This window comes from Rhyacophila brunnea, unplaced genomic scaffold, assembly GCF_057557595.1.
Source record: "Rhyacophila brunnea isolate RB1 unplaced genomic scaffold, BYU_Rbru_1.0 scaffold_22, whole genome shotgun sequence".
NCBI classification, from domain to species: Eukaryota; Metazoa; Arthropoda; class Insecta; order Trichoptera; family Rhyacophilidae; genus Rhyacophila; species Rhyacophila brunnea.
This window is the reverse complement of record NW_028232882.1, coordinates 14,799,163-14,820,265: the sequence shown is the minus strand read 5'-3', so window position 1 is coordinate 14,820,265 and position 21,103 is coordinate 14,799,163. Positions and strand designations below refer to the sequence as shown.

The 21,103-nt window shown below is 35.3% G+C and overlaps 1 protein-coding gene across 1 annotated transcript in view; it reads right to left on the bottom strand.

Annotated features, from left to right (window-relative positions):
* Positions 1-21,103, bottom strand: part of oys (lysophospholipid acyltransferase 6) — a 102,931-nt gene that overhangs the window by 60,758 nt on the left and 21,070 nt on the right. The window lies entirely within an intron of this gene.

Below are 21,103 nucleotides of genomic sequence, written 5' to 3'. Positions count from 1 at the left end.
TTTGAACCTAGTTTACTCAAAACTAACCAGAATGGATTTGGTTCACTTGGCTTATGAACCACTCATTTATTAATCTGCTCTGTGGGTAACACCTACAACTAAGGCGTGCGAAAAAAAACAAATATTGTGTATAAAATAAATGAAATCATTAATATCAATAGGTACGATTCCAAACTAAATTGTTTAATCTAAGTGCCTCCTTTCGATTCGTTTAGTTTAAATAAACGTAATCAATATAAGAATAGTTTTGCCTAGTTGATTTGGAGGGTTCTTGGGAGTATTGTCCTCTACGAATAGGGGAAAGAAGAAGACGATTAGCTGCGGGAATGATACTGGGAAGTCGGATAAAGGACCCGTTCTTGATATTATACAAGGAAACCATACATTTGCCACAGTAATTGAGAATATCCGGATCTCAATTTGTAAGCGTGGTTTGTCTGCTAGGGCACGTAATTGATTCATTCGATTAACCATCATTGAAATGTATCATTCTTAGGTTCTGTAATAAAATTATTTAGGCATACAAAACGCAAATAAGAAAATAATGTCATTCATATAATTTAATTTACAACGTATGACGCAGAAAAATAGTTATGTCTCTCAGTGATTTTTTTAAATATAATAATTACTATGATCATATAAAATGTCATTTTAATAGAATTATTTTGATAAATGATATTGATAACTGATAACAGTGATAACAAACGGTTTTCACGGCTTGGAAAACCATCAAATCAAGGTGAAGGAATACAGTGTGAGTTTGTGATAAGAAATTACATCACATCATTTACATCCAACATAATTTTTGAAAGGACACGTCATAAGTAAGGTATCATTTTCACAAACAATATTCAAAAAGCCACCCCTTTTATCGCGCATTCAATCATTATTTATCATTATCACAATCAACATCATCATTGGAGAAAGGCCTCCCCAAGTTCATTACTTCCATTCCTATGGTTCTTGTGAGATGCGTTTCCATGTACCACCGAAAAACGTAACTAGGTATCTGTCGATTTGCAATGTGTCCTTCCATCTAAATTGTAGATTTTTAACAAAATCGCATACCACGAACATGTCTTGACTTGAGATAATCCTCGATTATGGGGCGCCTGAGCGTTTCGCCCTTGTCCTCTTCTTCTGTAGTGAGAGGTCTGTAGTTTAGGTTTTGAATGAATTTTCTGTGTGCGATTTTAAACCGGCTCTTGAGGGCCGGGGAAGGATTTCTTCTTAAGGTTGAAAAATTGTGTTTTTGCAATTTAAATTTAGGTTTGAAAAAAAATTCAAGCTTTCTCCTCTTCACTCTCTGCTCCCGAGCCGACCACGGATATGCGTGTAACGTAGCAGGGCCATGTATCTCGGATGCCGCCAGAGTGCGACGTTCCGCACCCCAGTTTCACAGCACCACGGATCCCGTCACGGTGATCGACCACCTTCTTCACCTTGCAACAATGCTATACCGCTGACGAGGAAAGAGGTTAACTCAATGGGACCGGTTAACTATGGACTTTCCGGAATCCATAAGATCACATCCAACCATCGCACGTAATGCAGCAAGAACGAAGGATGACTTAACACAATATATAATATATTATTTAGCTAGGTACTTATTGAATAAAAAAAGTAAATAACTAAACAATTGAAATTAAAAATCACATTGTTATCAATAATAAATCATTATATTTCAGATATTTATGTGTCGCCCTCTGTGGGGAATTAGTACAAACCAGCTATATATACACATTTACACAAGCCGAATGCGCTATGGAGAGATTAGTAGTCCAGAGTTGGTATTAGGATTCCGATCACGTGACAGGTGGTAGGTCACTAACTCGTTGGGCTCGAATCCGCCGAAGACTTTCCACAAATAGCCCACTTCGAGAATACGTAAGAAACGCAACAGATCGAGAAAACTGGAATAAAATATATTTTTCTCCGCCGTAGGTAAGATGACTCACTAAAACTGGACGTTCACGGAGAATTGACCGAAGATGAAAGACTACCATACCCACTGGTGGAACTACTATAATTGGCTTTGGTTAAATTCGAGTTATTTAAAAGACACTAACTAGCATCTAATGTTATGTCCAGTAAAAACTAAGTGGTTATACCTAGACAAGTATTATTTGTTTTTTAATATGCATGGCCCGAAATGCATAGAATGACGAACGTTACATCTAAATTGTATAGTCAAAATAACATAATAAGAAAATAATTACAAGATAAAAAAAACTTTTTATATACAACGTTTTTAAATTTTCTGTTGAATCATATAAACTTGACTTGACCAGTTTAAACGATCAAAAAAAATTGTACTTGATAGAAATAATACTGAAATGTCATTTTGACATGTCATATTGATTTCCATAGTAACGCACGTATATATTAATAATTTAGTTGCTAGGACCCCAGACCCCTAGCAACCAATAATGGTGTCAAAATAACTTGTCATACAATACAGAATTAATTGAAAATGAATTCAATTCTACTTAAAGATGGCTAAAAATATTTTTAAAAAAATGCATTGGCATCGTGTTCTGATACATTCTAAAAGTTTCAAATATCTAACTAGTCGGGAAGTTAGTTAACAATCGATTGCAAGATTTTTCCGGACAAAGAACCACCCAATGACATTATTAATGGACGACGCACTCAATACAGTAGCTAGCAACTAAATTAGCGCATTCGCATGTATAGGTAGACGTCACGCAATTTCCATTATGCGATATCACGCATCGGGAATTTATAGCAATATTACCTTTATTGTAATGGCGTTAGAGCAGTGTTTCTAATGTCAATGTACATTTGAGCGAACCCGTTCGAACCGAACCATTCGGCAGACCCAACAGGAATTTATAGCAATATCACCTTTATTGTAATGGCGTTAGAACAGATTATGCCATTCGGCAGACCCGACAATAAAGTGAGTGTCATTTTCATTTCCAGATGATTCGTCCATATTAATGTCATTGGAACCACCGGACAAATAAGAATACGAGCTAAGAAAAACGTTGTAAAAATAGAATGACAGCTACAAAACTATCAACAATTATTAGTGACGTCTCATATATTTTAATAATTTACATATTATAATGGTAAATGAAAACTGCACAATATAAATGTCACTGTATCAATGGTTACCTGAATAAATTAACGCATTTAAGTATACCCACCTAATTGGACAGAGGTATACTTGAGTAATAGGTAGGTAAGTATATTTTATTTATTAACATGGCAATAAAATTCGTATTTTATCTGTTAACGTTTTAGACGTCAGTGAAAATAATATAATTTAAGACGTACCTATTCAATACTGCTACATAGTCTTTCGTATTTGCTTGCAAAGTAACCATAAGCTTTTCAGTTGTTTCGTTAAACTGCAAAATAACGTATCATTCGAAACATCCATGCATTTCGGCCATAGTGATTATTAATTTATCCCTATGTAGCAGTAATTATCAGTTTGTGAATTATTCGTCTGCCCCGATGGCAATGGCCCAGGAATGTATCTACAGTTCACGACACGTCCATCTTTAGAACACCTTCTGTATCAAGGCGTGTTAGAATAGCGAATCATGGTATCATCGATACATTTAGACGTCTGTATCAATCATTGGCGTATAGTTTTGGTACATCTGGGGCCCTATGTTAGAACTTGCGAGTGCAAGCTTCCCGGTCGACATGAAGTCATATGACATCATTGTGACGTACTACCGGAGTGATAATAGCACTCGAGAAAATCACGCTACTCAGCCAGCGGCGCTATTCATTGTCACCATACACATATAGGTGTTTCATCGTAATAATTATCTACGATGAGCACTGCGCGCGGGCGGCATGCCTTGAGCGTGTATTGGCTGACGTCACAATTACGTCATGTCGTCTGGTGCCACACGAGTCGATAGTTAGGAAATCGGGGCCCTGGACACTCATTTGAACGTGACCCACAATTTCAGCAAAGATTCAAAACTATTCTTTATAATGCTGGTTATATCAAACAGGACAGGCTAAGGCCCATTTCAGACGGGACACCGGTGTCGCGATCGTATATAATAAGGAGGCCATTGTATTCGAATAATGGGGCCTTTGTATAATGTTTATGAATGCCCTAGAGCTAATGAGTCAACGCGTGTCCGGTACACTTTTCCGTCGGCCGCTACCTTCTCAAGCCGCCGATACACTTGTTTTTATTACCGCAGCCAGTTTTATGTTCTAATTTATGACGCGAAATTATGCGTTGACTCATTGGCTCTGGGGAGTTCATAAATACAAAGGCCTCCTATATTATATCGAGCGCGACACCGGTGTCCCGTCTGAAACGGGCCTAAGTCTACGGTACACTGGAGACAGTGGGGAAGGGTGACTTTTGGAACGAGGTAGGATGTGTTGATCAGAGAAAAAGAACACACTTGTCAGGTACCTATATTTACGGGAAGTACGAAAATAATACGATATTACTACTAATGAATAGATTCACACTAATGCATGAAAATTCAATAACTACTGACGACATAAAATTGACCGATGAGTTTAAATTATGTATTTTCTTTATTAATAAAATTGTATCTATAAACGTAAAAAAATATTTTTAAAAACAATGTTCATTTATATATATATATATATATATGATTGAATGCTATATAAACGATGTTTTCTAATTATTAATTATTTTTATAATATACCATACGAAAGATTTTAGGCTAGGTACGCATTAAGATACTATTCTCAGACAAATGTCGCGATGTTCCATATATTTTTAAACCTTTCTATATAGTATAATATGTATTCCTACTTTCCTACATATACGACAGATGTCGTGGGCAAATTAATTATTTTAATAATATATTTGTAGAAAATAGAGTAATTAATAGGTACGTCAATATGCAATCAAAAATTTTCTTTCTTAAGAAGGTAGGCTTTAAATAATCGCCTAGTATGGAGTCTTTACCACTGGAGATATGGTTTCGGAAGCGAAATCGGTGAAGCCATGTCTACACTATGAGGATATGAATAGAATGGTGTGCTACCTACAAACTGCTGGATAATAATTACAAAATCATTCAGTGAAAAGTTTTACGAGCATTACGGCAAAATATTTTGATGACCTTGTAGGTTGTAGGATTGGTGTGTTCAAAAATAGTTCAGATCTCCAATTTATCGCTCGCATAATGGATTGTGGCATTTTATCATATTTTAGGAGATTAAGACGTGGTCATAAAATTATATTTTGAAAATAAAACTCGTGTAAAGGATCAATCGATGTATTAGGATAATAATTAATACTATGTTTTATTAACCTAATTCGCCCATTTTATGGTCGAACATTGATGCCATAAAACTGATAAGTACTTCATTTTTAACCAACCATGTTCAGCGTGGATTTGTATTCCAAATTCAAAAACAAAAGTGCATTGTGCATTCAAATCGAGAGTATGCAGCGTTCTAAATTCAAAAATCAAAGTACAACAAGTATAATAATTCCATGTAGTAAAATAAATATAATTTGCTAACGGAATGATGCCATTACTAAAAACGTTAAATAAATATAATGTATACGAGATACTATTCACAGAAAATTATATAATCCACAGCCAACACATTCCTAATTGCATAATACAATAAAATTAAACAGTTACAGCAGTGGTACACAACCCGCGGCCTACCGACTAAATAAAATCGTGTCTGGAAATTTGTACTATCGCAGTCGGCCGTATCACAGTTCACCGTGAGATGTTGTATCGGAAATAGTTGACCGTATAGTATTGAGATCAAATTCGTGCCTAAATAACATACTTACAAAACACATAATACAAATCACGGGAATACAAGGGAAAGACAGAAGAAAATAGATATGTAAGTAAATTAGAAATACAACCATAATATTATCATACATATATTTATATAAAATTTTGAATGATTCAAAAGTAGGTTAGCGAGTAGGTGCTAGTGAGTATCAAGTCGTAGCTATCAATTTATTGTCCTTTATTGAATCTAATACAATAATTGTAATATTACTGTATACTTTACTTGTACATTTTTATCTCAATGCTATACGGCCATCTCTCACGGTGAATTGTGATACGGCAAAATGTAATACGTACAATTGATGTGTGACCAAAAGAAAGATAGACTTCAATGAAAAATGCTTATCATAACATCGTCCAGCAAAAGGTATCATTGATACACTGTGATGTAGTTGGTACCAGCGTTTATTTGCCATCAAGCTTATTCTCTCACCATATCTGGCATATTTTTATGAATGACAGTTGGCAACACTGCTTGGTATTGCCCTTTAGTCATTTAGTGCACGGCGCCCATAACGAAGAATGTGCACGAAGTTTTTAAAATAACCTGTATTTTTATGTCGCTTGGTCCCTTGGTCGTGATAATTCGGCGGTAATGGTAAAAAAAAGTTGTGTATTACTGCTGAGTTACGGGCACATTTTCACTGGGCAGTCAAAAACAAACGCATGAATGACAATTGAAATAATAGATCCAACAATTTCCTGGTTTGAAACAAGTGTTTCCGGTCGTTCAAATAATTTTATAAATTTCGTTAGCTCCATTTTTGTTTTCAAAGCACGTAATCTTTGATCAAAAAAATAATCGAGCATACACTAACGTTTAGAAACTTTTGCTTACAATTCGATTATATATATGCATGATAAAGAGATAAGATGCCATAGTAATGGGCAATGGCCCACATCTTGATATTAATCATCAAATACGCAGGCAAAATAATCAGCATCGCGCGAAACATTCAAAAGGTATAACCATGTATATTATATACCAGGCCTGGGCAAACTTTTTGGATGAAGGACCACATCAGGAATGTGCCGCAAGTAAAATACTATTTTTATACATTATTTATTATCAAGAAAAAGGAATTTCAACATTAATGATTCTCTAATAGCCAACAATAAGGAGAATGAAACTGTTTTACATTTTTTTAAATTTCAGGTGTTAATTTTGTAGTTAAGAATCTTAAAACTGTTTGTAAATGTTCATCGGTGATGCTTGATTGTAAAGAGTTTTTGTTTGATATTCATAATTATTGAAAATGTTTGTTCACATAATATTATGTAGGTTGAGCCAAAAGTAACCAACATTTTTCGTGCAGAATCTTAAAGTTGTTCGAATTTGTTTCTTCTCGTGTCTTGTTTATGTATTTTACCACGTTTTTATTAGCTCGTATTCTTGTTTGTCCAGTACAGATTTTTTCTTGTGTGTCCAAGATTTGTATTGGACGATTGAAGACTTTTAACTAACTTCCCGACTAGCTAGACATTTGAAACTTTTAGAATATATCAGAACACGACGACAATGCATTCTTTTAATACTTTTAGCCAATTTTAAGCAGAATTGAATTCATTTTCAGTTAATTCTGTTTTGTGTGGAAAGTTATTTCGGAAGGAATTCGTAAAGAGCAAAACACTATTATTGGTTGATAAGGGGGTCCTAGCAACTAAATTATTAATATATACGTGCGTTACTATGGAAATCAATATGAAATGTCAAAATGACATTTCATTATTCTATAATTTATTCAGTATTTCTATCAAGTACAAAAAAGTATTTATTATTACATAGAGTTGTCAAGTTTATGATTCAACAGAAAATTTAAAAACGTGGAATATAAAAAGTTCTTTTTATCTTGTAATTATTTCTAATGTGTTTTAAAATTATGTATGTTACATAAATATACAATTAGGTAGGACCTGTTTGTTACTCGTGGTAAGTTAAGTATAGTTTACTTTTACAGTATCTTGTCCTTCATAATAATGAGATAAATAATTAGTATTACTTAAGTCGTATAGGTACCTACTGTGTCTATGTGGATTTAGTTCCAATTAACAATTAAATATTTTTTAAAGGAAAATCTACCTACCAAGTTACGTTGTTTACTTTCCAAATCAATAATAGAATTGCGTATCATGTCATCTGTTTACCATAATGATGCGTCCGTTGTCATACAACAATACAAAGATGTATATACAGTGGAAACATGTACCCCTTAACGATCGTTACTGCCAGCTCCTAAACCAAGAAAGAATTTCTGATTGTACCAAGTTGTATTCTATTACAGGTTGAGCACCTTTGGCAGGTGAGCAGCCATGACAGAGAATTAAAAAAAAATCTTCAACTGAATGCTAGATACCAATGAAATTCATTCTTTATTATTTATATTAATGTATACCCGTATAAGGTGATGTCTTTAATTTTATCAGGTTTCATTTATGGTGGTTGGCGCAGGACGTAGCGACGGACTGAGCAATGGTGAAATGCAAAAGTTGAGAAAAAAACCAAAAAGGCACAATTCACAAGACATAATATACAATGTAATATATATTATAAACGCCATATATAATACAACAATTATTTCTAACCGAGATCTTAAATTAGGTTAAACACAGGTCAAAGTGGCATAATAAAAAAATGTCAGTGGCATGGCGCATGCTTAGCGGATATTACATACCTAAGTGTTAATTAAAATGCAATTTAGATAACCGCATTGTATACAGAATTGACACGAGCGATATCCGTGTTATTTCGGATCAAGAAAAATAACGGAAAGGCGTTATCGTGTTAACTAGTTGGAATAGCTCTGCAGAGAGACTTCGACAATGTGATTTTAATATTATTTTGACGCCTCTGTAGTTCTATTTATGTTACTATGTTGCATACTGCACCCTGCCGCCATATAAGTGAATGAGAATAACACTGTTTTAAAATTGATGTGTACGTGTCAAATAGCATGACTTCAAATTGTTAACTTCAGTGATCAATGGGTAGGTATAGTCTAATATAGAACATGATTATAATTTAATAGTAGTGTTAAACAGTAGATTATTATGTAACGGGTATATCCAACAACAAGTAGTGCAGGATCCCATAGACTTGTCGTATACATAATATGCGGAACGCATTCTGACAATTGGAATAGGTTTTAGGGGTCACCAAGATATATAATGTCGATGTTGCCAGGCGATATTAGTGGTCATTTTTTTTTATTGAGGTTTTAATTTTTTTTCTTATAACCCACCAAAAATTGTTCTGAGTTCTTCAATAAAACTAAGACGGGATCAGGGATTGATTGAAAATGCAATATTTGTACCATGCCATCGGCATGGTCGTAGAACGGTCCGTCCCGTTTGAAAAAATAAAAATAGCGGGTAGTGAAATGTGTTCAAAATTATCGATTCTTAGGACCCTTCTTGGCTTAAATTATTTTATTTAGTAGCATTTTTGTATATAATCACCTAAATTGGTTTCTTTACTATATCTATGCATATGACATTCGTTTTAGTATTATGGTTAATCCAGAAACAGTGTAGGTTGCATATATAGGTAGGTGAATAAATGAAATAACGATAACCACTAACCACACTAAGTACCTACACATTTATTAAAAAAAAAGAAACAACAAGTCAAAATTTAATAACGGGACGGACCGTTCTACGACCATGCCGATGGCATGGTACAATTATTGCATTTTCAATCAATCCCTGATTCGTTCATGGTTTTATTGAAGAACTCAGAACAATTTTAGGTGGGTTATAAGAAAAAAAATTAAAACCTCAATAAAAAAAAATTGACCACTAATATCGCCTGGCAACATCGACTTTATATATCTTTGTGACCCCCAAAACCTATTCCAATTGTCAGAATGCGTTCCGCATATTATGTATACGAAAAGTCTATGGGATCCTGCACTAAAGTAGACTGTGATCTAATATTCAGTATCAAAACTGCTAGTGATCTATGACACTTCCATTGTCGAACTAATTATACGCATTATATATTATTTTATTGGGGACACTGAGGCGTTACAAATTAAACACAAATACTCGATTTCCCATTCGGCACTCACCTTCAAACTATTCTCCCACTATGCAAGGAGCCTACTGCGCGACGACGGTAAAAGGAAATTACGCCTCTGTTTAACTCATTCGCTGCTGAGTCGATAATGATTTTTTAATTTCCCCCTTTAAAATGCACGTTAATTACATCGATCGGCCGCCTGGTCATTACGCGCCGTGTGCGTCTTCCGTGTCCAAAGTATTAAACCGTGATGATTCACATCTTCTCTTTCTCTCACTCCTGCAATGTGTGATGCAAAGCGAATTAATTAATATGATGAAGTCAGGAAGGCTTCAAGGGTCGACGGGTTTAAAGCGTACATTTTCTTCTACTCTCACTCCTGCAGAAGGCCGTGAGTGATGCAATACGAATCAAGTAATACGGTAAGCTGGTTAAGAAAATAAAAATATGAATTGCTAATGCTTCCTCTTCAAAATCTCATATCATCGACCAAAATCCATCACGCGATCGACTGGTCGATAGGCATATGATATCACAATAAAAATTATGTTATCCATTAATTTTATATCAAATAAATGATGTCACACCCAAGTTTTCTTTGCTGTATACACAACGTAACTTAATTTTCTTTTCGTAATCCTCTTCCTAATTCTCTTCCTGGCACTTTGCATTAAAATAAACTCATTAAAATCAGTCAGAGCTCACTTTCAGCGTAGCAACCGAAGTCTTGGGCATCTTCTCCCAGGACACTCCCAGTCCAATTGTTTCAGATGCTTCACATCACCAATTGTAGGGTCCCACGATACGCTCGATTAAGACCGAGTATGGTGCGGGGCGGATTTCGGTGGAGGGCGCTTTACTTCAATGCAACAAAAAAAATAAAGATAATTAACTGGAATTCCAGTAAAATCTCATGACAGATAATCGTATCTAATCAACATCTTGACCGCCATTTAAATGCTAATTTATATGAGGAAGATAATGTTTATTATCTACAAGTAATCTATTTTATGGTTTTTATCAATATTATCAATTACTTATCCGTATCATACAGATATTAAATTTAATCGAAGTTCACTTATCATAACATAGGATCATTCTTGATTATGAGTTTCCATCAGATAGGCTTTCTTTTATACAATTTAACACCTCGTGACATTCGCATGCGATACCGCTGCTTATTCTTGTCGATCGGTCACCCCTAACGCGAAAGATAGCACGAATATTAGTGCATAGTATAAAAATTAACGGGCGAGACCATTTGCGTTACTTTACCCTTTTGGAGGCCGTAAAACACGCGTTAACTTTCACAAAACCACAAGAATATGATATATCAATGTTTTATTCTATTTGACAATCATAGAGATTATAAACGTGTGTATAACACTTTCGTTTTCGCGTTTGCTATCACTGAACAAAATGTTAAAGAAAGCTTTTCGAGGAATTGGCGCAGGTAAACTAACTGATAGAAAAATAATGACGTCATGACAACACACTTCGATTCAAGGCTGACTATATTCAGGCCGTGGCACTGAATAATTGAGAATTACGATGGTGGTGTATGCAATGCGGTAACCTAAGCAATAAATAAACATTTTCGTTTGTATAATATTTCGTTCAAATTATGACCATTTATTTCAATAACATGAAACAATCACCCTTTTATACAAACAGTTTAACAAGATTTCTGGATTCTCTTGACCAGGTGATTCTTGGTAAAAATGTTTTATATTTTATTTTCAGATATTTTTTTAAAGCCCTACACAAGTATTGAAAAAAATATTTAAATTAATCATATACTTAATATAAAAGTAAGTTATAGCAATTTTCGTAAGCTTTACATTTACTACAAAATTTAATCTGGCTGTTTTCCACATTTGTCTCCATTTCTGTCTGTCTTCATTGCGTTAAGGCTATACCTCAGTTGAGGCACGGTCCAAAAAGATCGTGGATAGGCGATGCGCGGATTGCGGGCCGCGGGTGCAAATGACGCATGTCAAACAAAATATAATTTGTCATATAAATCCAACATGTGTCCATTTAATGTTCTGTTTATTGTTCTATCAGTAACAACAATAATATATTCATTGACATGTTTTCTTTTTAAAGTAAATGGGTAACGTTTTTAGTCATCTTTACACGATTTAGGAATTAATACGCCCGTCGCCATCACGAAACAAATTGACGTGTTTCCAGCTCAACGTTCTCTCTCCGAATGGCAGCGAGTCCAAAATTTCGTCGCGCCTATAGTTGACAATTATTTGCCGTTTCACTGATGTATCACCTTAAGTATGAACAATAACTATTACTGCCATCGAAATTTACAGTTCCTACGTGTCATGGCCTGACTATCAGTGGGCCTTGTTTAAATTCGTAGGTACAAAAAAAATCTACTGGGAATAATTTTTAATACTTATATGATATATTATATACACATCATATTAGGTACCTGTGGTGTTTGGTAAATTTAGTTAATTTCACAGAATAAAAGACTTTTGAAAAGACATTGTATCATTGATTTGTCATCATAGTAGTATATGTACAGCTCAGAAGGGGCCTGTGGTCCAGAGTCAGAAAACATCTATATTTATTTGGCTATGTATTTTTTTCTTACTTATATCTACACGGTATAAGTAAATGATAGCCATGTTAGAAAACGGAAGCTGCTTGTTATCCCAAGAAGAAGAACTAAACTGCCACTGGTAATGCCAATTGGTAGGGCAATGATCGTATTCAACGAAGACGTTTCAAATATTTATATAATATTACACTTGTGTGAGAATAGTTTGGGTTGACGTTAGTTTATAAATTTATAATATAGTGTATTATACTTAGGTCATTCGGTGTGGGTACTTCCATGTAGACCAAAGCCGCGGTCTTCGAGCACTCCTTCCCCAAAGGCTTAAAAATGATTACCTTCCTCAAAGGTAATAAATACCTTTACCAGTTTACATTATTATAAAATTATGCTACAACAAATGGAGATTGAATTTAGATTCTAATTCCAATTAAATTGTTTCATACTACTTCAGATCGACAAAACCGATTATTATGAAATAGTATAAAAACTCAATTAGAATAAATTAACATGTATTATATAAATAAGGAGTGAAATTGCGCGATCTCTTTTTTAGTACCTAGCCTATAGTCATGGCCCCCACAAGGGACTGACAAGGTTCTAGTCTGGGGGACCGGCATGGCGGGTCGAGCAATTAAATGAGATAAATAAAAAACACACGAGAAATTTGCTCTAATAGTAAAAATACTTAGTGCTATCTTATGGTACGTTTACATTTGACACTAATATCGTCATATTTATGTATGACACCATAAGTGTAAACAGTAAGTATATTTGTATCTGCCACTTATTTTGCGTGTGTCGACTCTCACCTACCACTTATTCAATCTACTTATATACGCAAATGTAAACACCGCGTATTCGATAAGTTCGAACTTGGAGCGATATATCACCGAAGTTGGACCACCGTCTACTTTTATGTCAAGTACCTGACACAATATTCGTAGTTTGACAGGTACCTAGTGAATTGCATATGTATATTTCTAAAACAACGGACAATCAATAATCATAGGTACACCATGAATGTATGCCCAACGTTTACGTTAATAAATGTACTGTAGCGATCTGTCAAAAATCATAGACAATGAGAAATAAATCGGATGTGCCGTGTTCTATGGATTTTGTTCGAAAATAAAATATCGCTTGTTCTCGGCACATACGATTAATTCTGATGCACTCTGTGAAGAAAAAATGCGCTTCAAATGGTATTACCTAATTCATTTTGGCCCACACCTGCACTCGTATTAGGTACGATAATATTATATTGAATATGCAATGACGATCAAGTGCTAGATATCGCAATGTTACTGTTAATCGTTCTTCTACGCATTTCTGAATTGTGTGTCTTGTTTTTTGGCAAAAGGTCCAATCTTGCAAACTAAAGTTCACAAATTGAGTTGGATCTTCGATTTTAAACTCTGACATTAAACGGAAGGCACCTAGTTCTTCTCGTCGCTGAATCCATTCCCGCACCCATCTAGACCATTTTTTCCTCCTTTTTGTTGCCAAAAGACTTAAAATAATAACACTCGCTGCTTTCTTTTTTAACATTCCCATATTGACAACTGACATAACGTTTTTGAGAAGTATACAAAATAAGTGTCCGAATAAATTACAATATCATATGTAAACACCGCATATATTTATTCCAATGTTGCCATTGAATAAAGTGTCGAGACTTTATTTCAACGAGAAGTATACCAGAATTTTATGTCAGATCCATGCAGGTGTAAACAGTAAATGAAATTTTATGTCCGACACATAAAATAAGTATAATGGTATAAGTGTCAGATGTAAACGTACCATTAGTTATTTCAGAATATTAACATTTTAAAATGTGTGGCTTTGCGACACAATTTAATGTGATGTGATGATCGGTTATAATTAAATTTTATTTTATAATTCCTTTTAGTGTCCTGACTTTTTCTATTTACACAATATGACAAAGGGTCGCATGTTACTTAGCGACCACTAAATGGGGTCGCGATCGCTTTATATTATAATGACGACTGCCGACTACTCAATAATTCAAGTGAATTTATTTAAAAAATACATTAAATCGGTAGAAATGTATAGAATACACTTGGTTTAACCCCGCGGAAACCTGGGGTTTCACGGAATACCATTTGGGTATCCTACTGTAGACCAATGGGTAGGATGCCCCGCCAAACATCCAAGCCTGGGGGCCCAGTGACATGGACGCCGGCAGCGTGGTGCAAGTACACCACCTTTGATTCAGTTTTTTTGTTGATAACAATCTAAATTTTAGTTTAGCATTTCATTGATATTTACTCAAACACATACCTACATAATATACTCCATATGTAAACAACGCTGCCGGCGCCTATGCGTAGGTAGCAAAAATAATGTAGGTTCATAATTATGTTTAAAAATGAAATTTTTTCAAGAGGTATTATAACATGTCAAAGTAAAAAATACCGACTGTGATGTACGAAATATTCTTGGTTGTTACTAGTTTAGGTATGAATTACTAGCCGCTTAAACGGTACCGTAATAGTAAGGTTTAAGTAAGTAAATGTCGAAGGGACAGGGGACCATGGTATGGCTGCAAATTATAAACTGTGACGCCTACGTAAAATATCCAACATTTGGTGGAATAAGAATATGAGTTTTCTTACATGCACCACCTTACACACAATCCTGGCGGCGCCATGCCTATGGTAGATAGCTACTTACTAGTTAGTACCTACGATAAAATCACTTTAAGATAATGAAAAGCATGTATTACTTATCTGTTTATATAATTTTATACAAAAAATAATACAATAAGAATATATTAACAAAATGATTGCGGAATACTTTAAAAAAACTTGTTTGCGGAAACGGAATGTTTCGTTTACATTACCTACGATTGTGCCGATTACAGGTATTCAGCGTTAATTGCTAGTGGGCTCAGTGACTCCAATATTATGATTAAAATCAAATTCATTAAATTAATCGTGCGATAATCTAGAAATATCTGTTTGATACTCGATTACAAACATCCCAAAAATTAAACATAATTTTTTATAAATAAGTAATAAGCCCAGAAATAAAGTACACTACGTTCCAATATAACTTGCACCAATAGTGTGTATTTTAAAATATCGCAATAATAACTGTTTACACGCAAAAGTGCTGACCGTCTCGCCAATCCCATTCTTCAAGAGTAAGCGAGACGCGATGTTGTCATTTTATGGTATTATTTGACAGATTGGGTCACAAAATCGAAAAACCCTTTATGGGATTAATCATTAATTCAATTATAAACGGGAATATCTGGGTTGACTATTTTTTAAACTACATAATATCATTGTGTATTGCTAAATCCAGTTTCACATTTACTTAAAAAATCAAGGCTTTTAACATTGAAATAAGAATTTGTGCAAAATTTTCAAACGCCATTATGAACAAGGTATTTTGAGTTGTTTCCCTATAGAACTAAGGTATCGAATATTATAATCCAATAATCCACGAGACTTGAAAGATATTTAATATACTGCAGAACGCATCAAAAATATGTCGACAACATGTGAAATTACAAAAAAACATTGGCTATAAGATGCGTCATATGTAAATTTATTGCTTAAAATAATCTACATAAAAGAGCTACTGTCCAATATTTTTGGAGTTATGCCAATGTTTTCGCATTGCTACGGATGATTGTACCCACCTTTAATTTTAATAACATGGGAATCTTCAATAACAGATTTACAGAATTCTCCAAGTGCATCAATGCATTCATTATCTATGCCTTTTCGAGATACCATGTTTAAAATTAAATTTGTCATATTATTGAGACTTCTCTTCCGATACAACAGGTTTATATGTAAATGCGGAATCCCACTTAGTGTACCACTTGATGTACTTGACAAATGCACCAATAATAATTACTGTGTATTCATAAACCTACACGTGCACACGTGAATAATTATTAACTACTCAGAAGATCAGTGTTTTTGGCAATTGGCAATATCAGAAACAAAATATTATGAACGTATTAAAAAAAACTGGACGCCAACAGCAGTCAACCTCGAAGAATTTCACATTGAAATTAGTCTCGACTGGACTGGGCGCAATGTTGCAACTTTCTTCCGTGCGCATAGGCGAAGCTATGTCGGGACGTCACACGGCTAGGTACCCTAAATTAACGAAAAAGCGCTCCTGCACATTGCCGTTGCGACCTGCACCCCATGTTAGGTGAAATTTGCTGCTTACAATTCCACCTGTTTATTAAAACTAAAATGTCGCATTCGAGTTTTGTGCGGAGGTATATTGCATGAAGTGTTTTGTGAATACCGACAAAATCACATCGACATCATCGGCGTGTTGCAGTCAAAACGAGTTTAGAAGTGCGACTGGGCTTTTTTTTCAAGATGCCTTTATGATACCTCGGATGTATTACAAAGCTTTTTTTAAAGGCCTTGGCACGCAAACTACTCTACTTGATGCTAAATCAAAGGAAATTTGTGCAAGTTGAGAAAAATGCCTTATTGAAAATATTTCGTCTACTCGAATCTGGTATTGCTAATTTGAATTCGGCCAGGGCATAGGTACATATGCCTTGCAAAAACCCTAGACAATTCTTTGTAGCGCAAGGGGATGGTGATTGTAATGAATATTTTATCGTATTCATTGGGAAATGATAACTGCGATTTAGTTGCATATTTTGTAGTTTTCCCGTGGAAAAATAAATGTCGCATGACTGAACTTCTGAGCATACAATGCTGCAGAATTTAAGTTTTAATATACTTAACCTAACGTATATGACTAAACGCTTTCTCGTGTCAAACAAATCATGAAAATGTGATTTTGAAATAAATAAACAACACGTTATTCCAAATTCCAACTAAGAACTTTGAGATTTTCTAATTGTTATCTAAAATTGGAACCGATCCTGCGGAAATTGTATTTTTTATGGAAATAAATGATTCCGTTATTAGGCATTTTTCGCTTTTGGTCAAATTGGTCAAAACGTACCTCGGGGACACGAAGCAAAGCATTAGTAATTTTACAATTTGCAAAGTACGGCAATCAACAGATTATTTCCTCAGTTGAATGATTATTAAATTTAAAAACATTACCTAATTAAGAAATAATATTTTTTAGTGACGTAAATTTGCATAAAACCGCAGCGGTGCATGGCCATGATTAATTGATTTCATTAGTTTTCAATATTTCATTTACCGCTCTGTCGTACGGCAGTCTTTAATCGAAATGTTCAATCTCCAGAATGATAAATCTGTGAAGCGTAGAAGAATTATTTAATAAAAGATATGTATGAATTGCATGGGTGTGGCGGTCGCATGGAGGTCAAGGCTGCATTCTGTGAGGACCAAATGTCATTTGTTTAACGCGTGTGTACTACCTGTTCTCCTGTATGACTGTGAGACATGGCATCTTACTAAGCTTCAAGAGTTTCGGCTTTTGAGCTTTGAGAATCGATGTCCCCGCCGAATCTTAGGGGTACATTGGTAAGACCGCGTTACAAAAACCCGAGTTCGTGAGCAGACACAACAGCCTTCGGTGATTGAAGTTATCACGAAGAGACACTTTACGTGGCTGGGACACGTATTTCGGATGCCGCCGAAGAGTGCGGCACTTCGTACCCTTGTGGCACAGCCTCAAGGGTTCCGTCGCCGAGCGACCTACGTGCTGCAGGTCTGACATGGCGGGAGGCGCAAGAGTTGGCGATGGACCGAGGGAAGTGGCGCCAACTTGTGCTTGCCCTATGCCCCAATGTTGGGACGTGACAGGGTGGACGAAGAGAAAGAAGAAGAATGAATTGCATAGTATAACTAGTTTTGGTACACGAACAATCGAAGTGTTTTTAATATTGTATATTATATGGTAACGGATGTGTTTTTTTATTACCATTAATTATCCGTTCCTCCTCTCCTAGCTCCCTCCACACTACTCGGTCCATAGTCCCTCGCTGCCACATACATCCAACGGATTTGAAGGCTTTTAAGGTGATTGTTTAATGCCCAATACATGTATTAAGCCCATTGCCATTTACCGCATCGCGTACTCTTGTCTGTAACTTTTAACCATTGGTTTATAAGGGGAGTAGTGGTTATTTGTTTAGTCATCTACCCCCGTTTATTATTTTATACTCAGACGGTTGCTTTTGTATGTGGCATGTGATATTGTGTGGGCAGTGTTGGTATATGGCACAAATACACTAGTGGTATTACACGGCAGATAGCATGAAGTTATATTAAACTATGTTTTACGTGTAAGGTTTATTTATCATGATCTTTTTAACTTGATAATTTGGAAAAGAGCTGAGTGCCCTTGTAACCTCTACAGTCTACACATTATATTGAAGGTCTCTAGACAACTGTCATTTCCGACTCGCCATTGTCAATAGCGACAATAACGTGTCAGTTGTAGAGTTGGGTAAAACCTCTACCTACAGGTTTCCTTTGTAGTTTTCTGCGTTACGCCCAATATGCACCTTTGCATTCCACGTGGCACTACTCGTAGCTTTAGTTTACATGCATTTTGAAGCACTGGTAGTAAGTGCTTACACATTGGTTGAATTTTTTTACGCTTTGGGTATAATTGTCGTTTAGTGCATCTAGGATACCACTGTACGACGGCGTTTGTCCAGCGGATGTAGGTGGTATACTCGCCGAGCGACGTGCCAGCCCATTATCATTTCATCTGGTTAGCGTACTCTTAAGCGCGACCCAAACTGAGGTGCACGTCACGGTGCTTGTCGCCCACTGTGACGGGCTGCCGCAACGGGAAAAAACGTGTGTAATCTCGTTGTTCTTGGTGTTTAAAACGTTATCAGACTGATGCTCCTATCCCGTAGCACATTTTGAACCTTCAAACGAATATTGTCAGTTGGCAAAATCTGCCGTAATCATTAAAACAAAAATGAGGGCAATTCACGTTGAACTGCACTGCATCGGCACATGCATGACGTTTTGAACGTTTTTATCATATTCCACATGCCTGCACTTTTCGAATGTCATGTCAAAATCACGATTTTTTTTGTTTTTAGCGATTGGCACTATGTATTTTCTATGAGAATGTTGTATATTATCTATGAACTGCAAGCTGGGTTCTATTAAAAATAGTATCTATGGATGTCATGTCAAACGTAATTTTAACGTACGCACACGTAGAAACTGTTAAAATTAATTGAAATTAGCATGAATAATTAATAATAATTCAAATTACTAATACATTATAGTAGGCACTCTTCATCAGTGTCATTCTTCCAGTAAATCAACGAGATGGTGCACGTTCAAAATATTCTGCAAAATGAAGAAACCATAGAATTTCGCCGCGACCGCGTGAAAGTAGGCGACATGCACCTCAATGTGGATTGCGCTTTATCTGCTTCCTTATCCATTGGTTTCTTTTGAGATCTTTCCGCATGCACTTGTCAATGCCACTCAGCACTGGAACCATTGGTTGGTGGGAGCATTGGTTAAACATGTTACGCTTAAGGCACAGTGGGAAGACATTAAAAATAATATTCAGTACCCCAAATGCACTCCATGCTAGTTTGGTTCTGCGACCAACCTCGTTATTATTACCAATCTAAAACCGTGTTGTTCCGTATGTTTAGACAATTTAAATACCGGTAGACCAGCAGCCTGATTGTTGCAACATTCGGCGCTATCTTAGAGTAGGTGATCAATCGACCACATAGCAATTTTTATTGTATCGAAACGGGTCCATCAATTTTTATTTCGCCTGCAGTCTTCATTTATGTTCTTTTCAAACAGGTTCAAACGTCCAAGATTCGTGACATGGAAAAAATTTTACCAAAATCAAACCATGAATTATCTCCGTGGGTTTTTGGATTAAGATTACTAAAATAGTCAACTAATAATACGCCTTTATTTGGAGTTTAAAAAAAATACATTCAAAACCGGTCTGCCGGTTCCATATTTCGGAGATAACCGGTTCGGCAATATTCTAAAAAGCAACTACAAAAATACATACTTTTATTAAGCCGATAATTTAACCTCGTAAAGTAACTATAACTATTAAATTCTAACCGTATCCAAGTTAAACAGTTCATGCCAGTCGTGAGCAACCTTTATTTTCATGAGGGCCAAATGAAATACTGTAAACTTCTTGTGGGCCAAATTTACGTGAAGATTTTCGCGTAATTATCTAAACCGAAAATTTCACGAAAAATCTTTGCTGGATAGCAGAAAATTATCCCGTGGGTTGATTACCACTAATATAATAAGCAATAAGGCAACGCTGCATGAACCAAAGACGTGCGAACAGTTCAAGATTGTATAAAAACTGTTTACGGATATTTAAAATATCCTGATAGCTTAAATGTCTATGTGTTTTTGATTCTGCCTCAGATGGAAATGATCATTTACAGATGTCATTGGTCTGGATTTAACTATTCTAAAACCAGGACCTTAACCTTAGTTCTATGCGCAAACAGCTCGACTCAGGGTTTTGAGTTAACCATGCTATTCAATGCTGAAAGATCTATTTTTTTATAATTCAGTAAAAAAATTAAGTCAAAATATCTTGTAGGTACATGTTATAATATTAAATAACCCTATCTGGGTTAACATTAATTCAATTATATTCGTCATCGCATTGTAGAAGTTCATTAAACATTGTTAAATTATATTTGACTAAACAATCACATTTTCCTCACAAAGCATTTTTTTTTTTTTTTAAATAAAAATGAGAATTTGTGTTAAAATT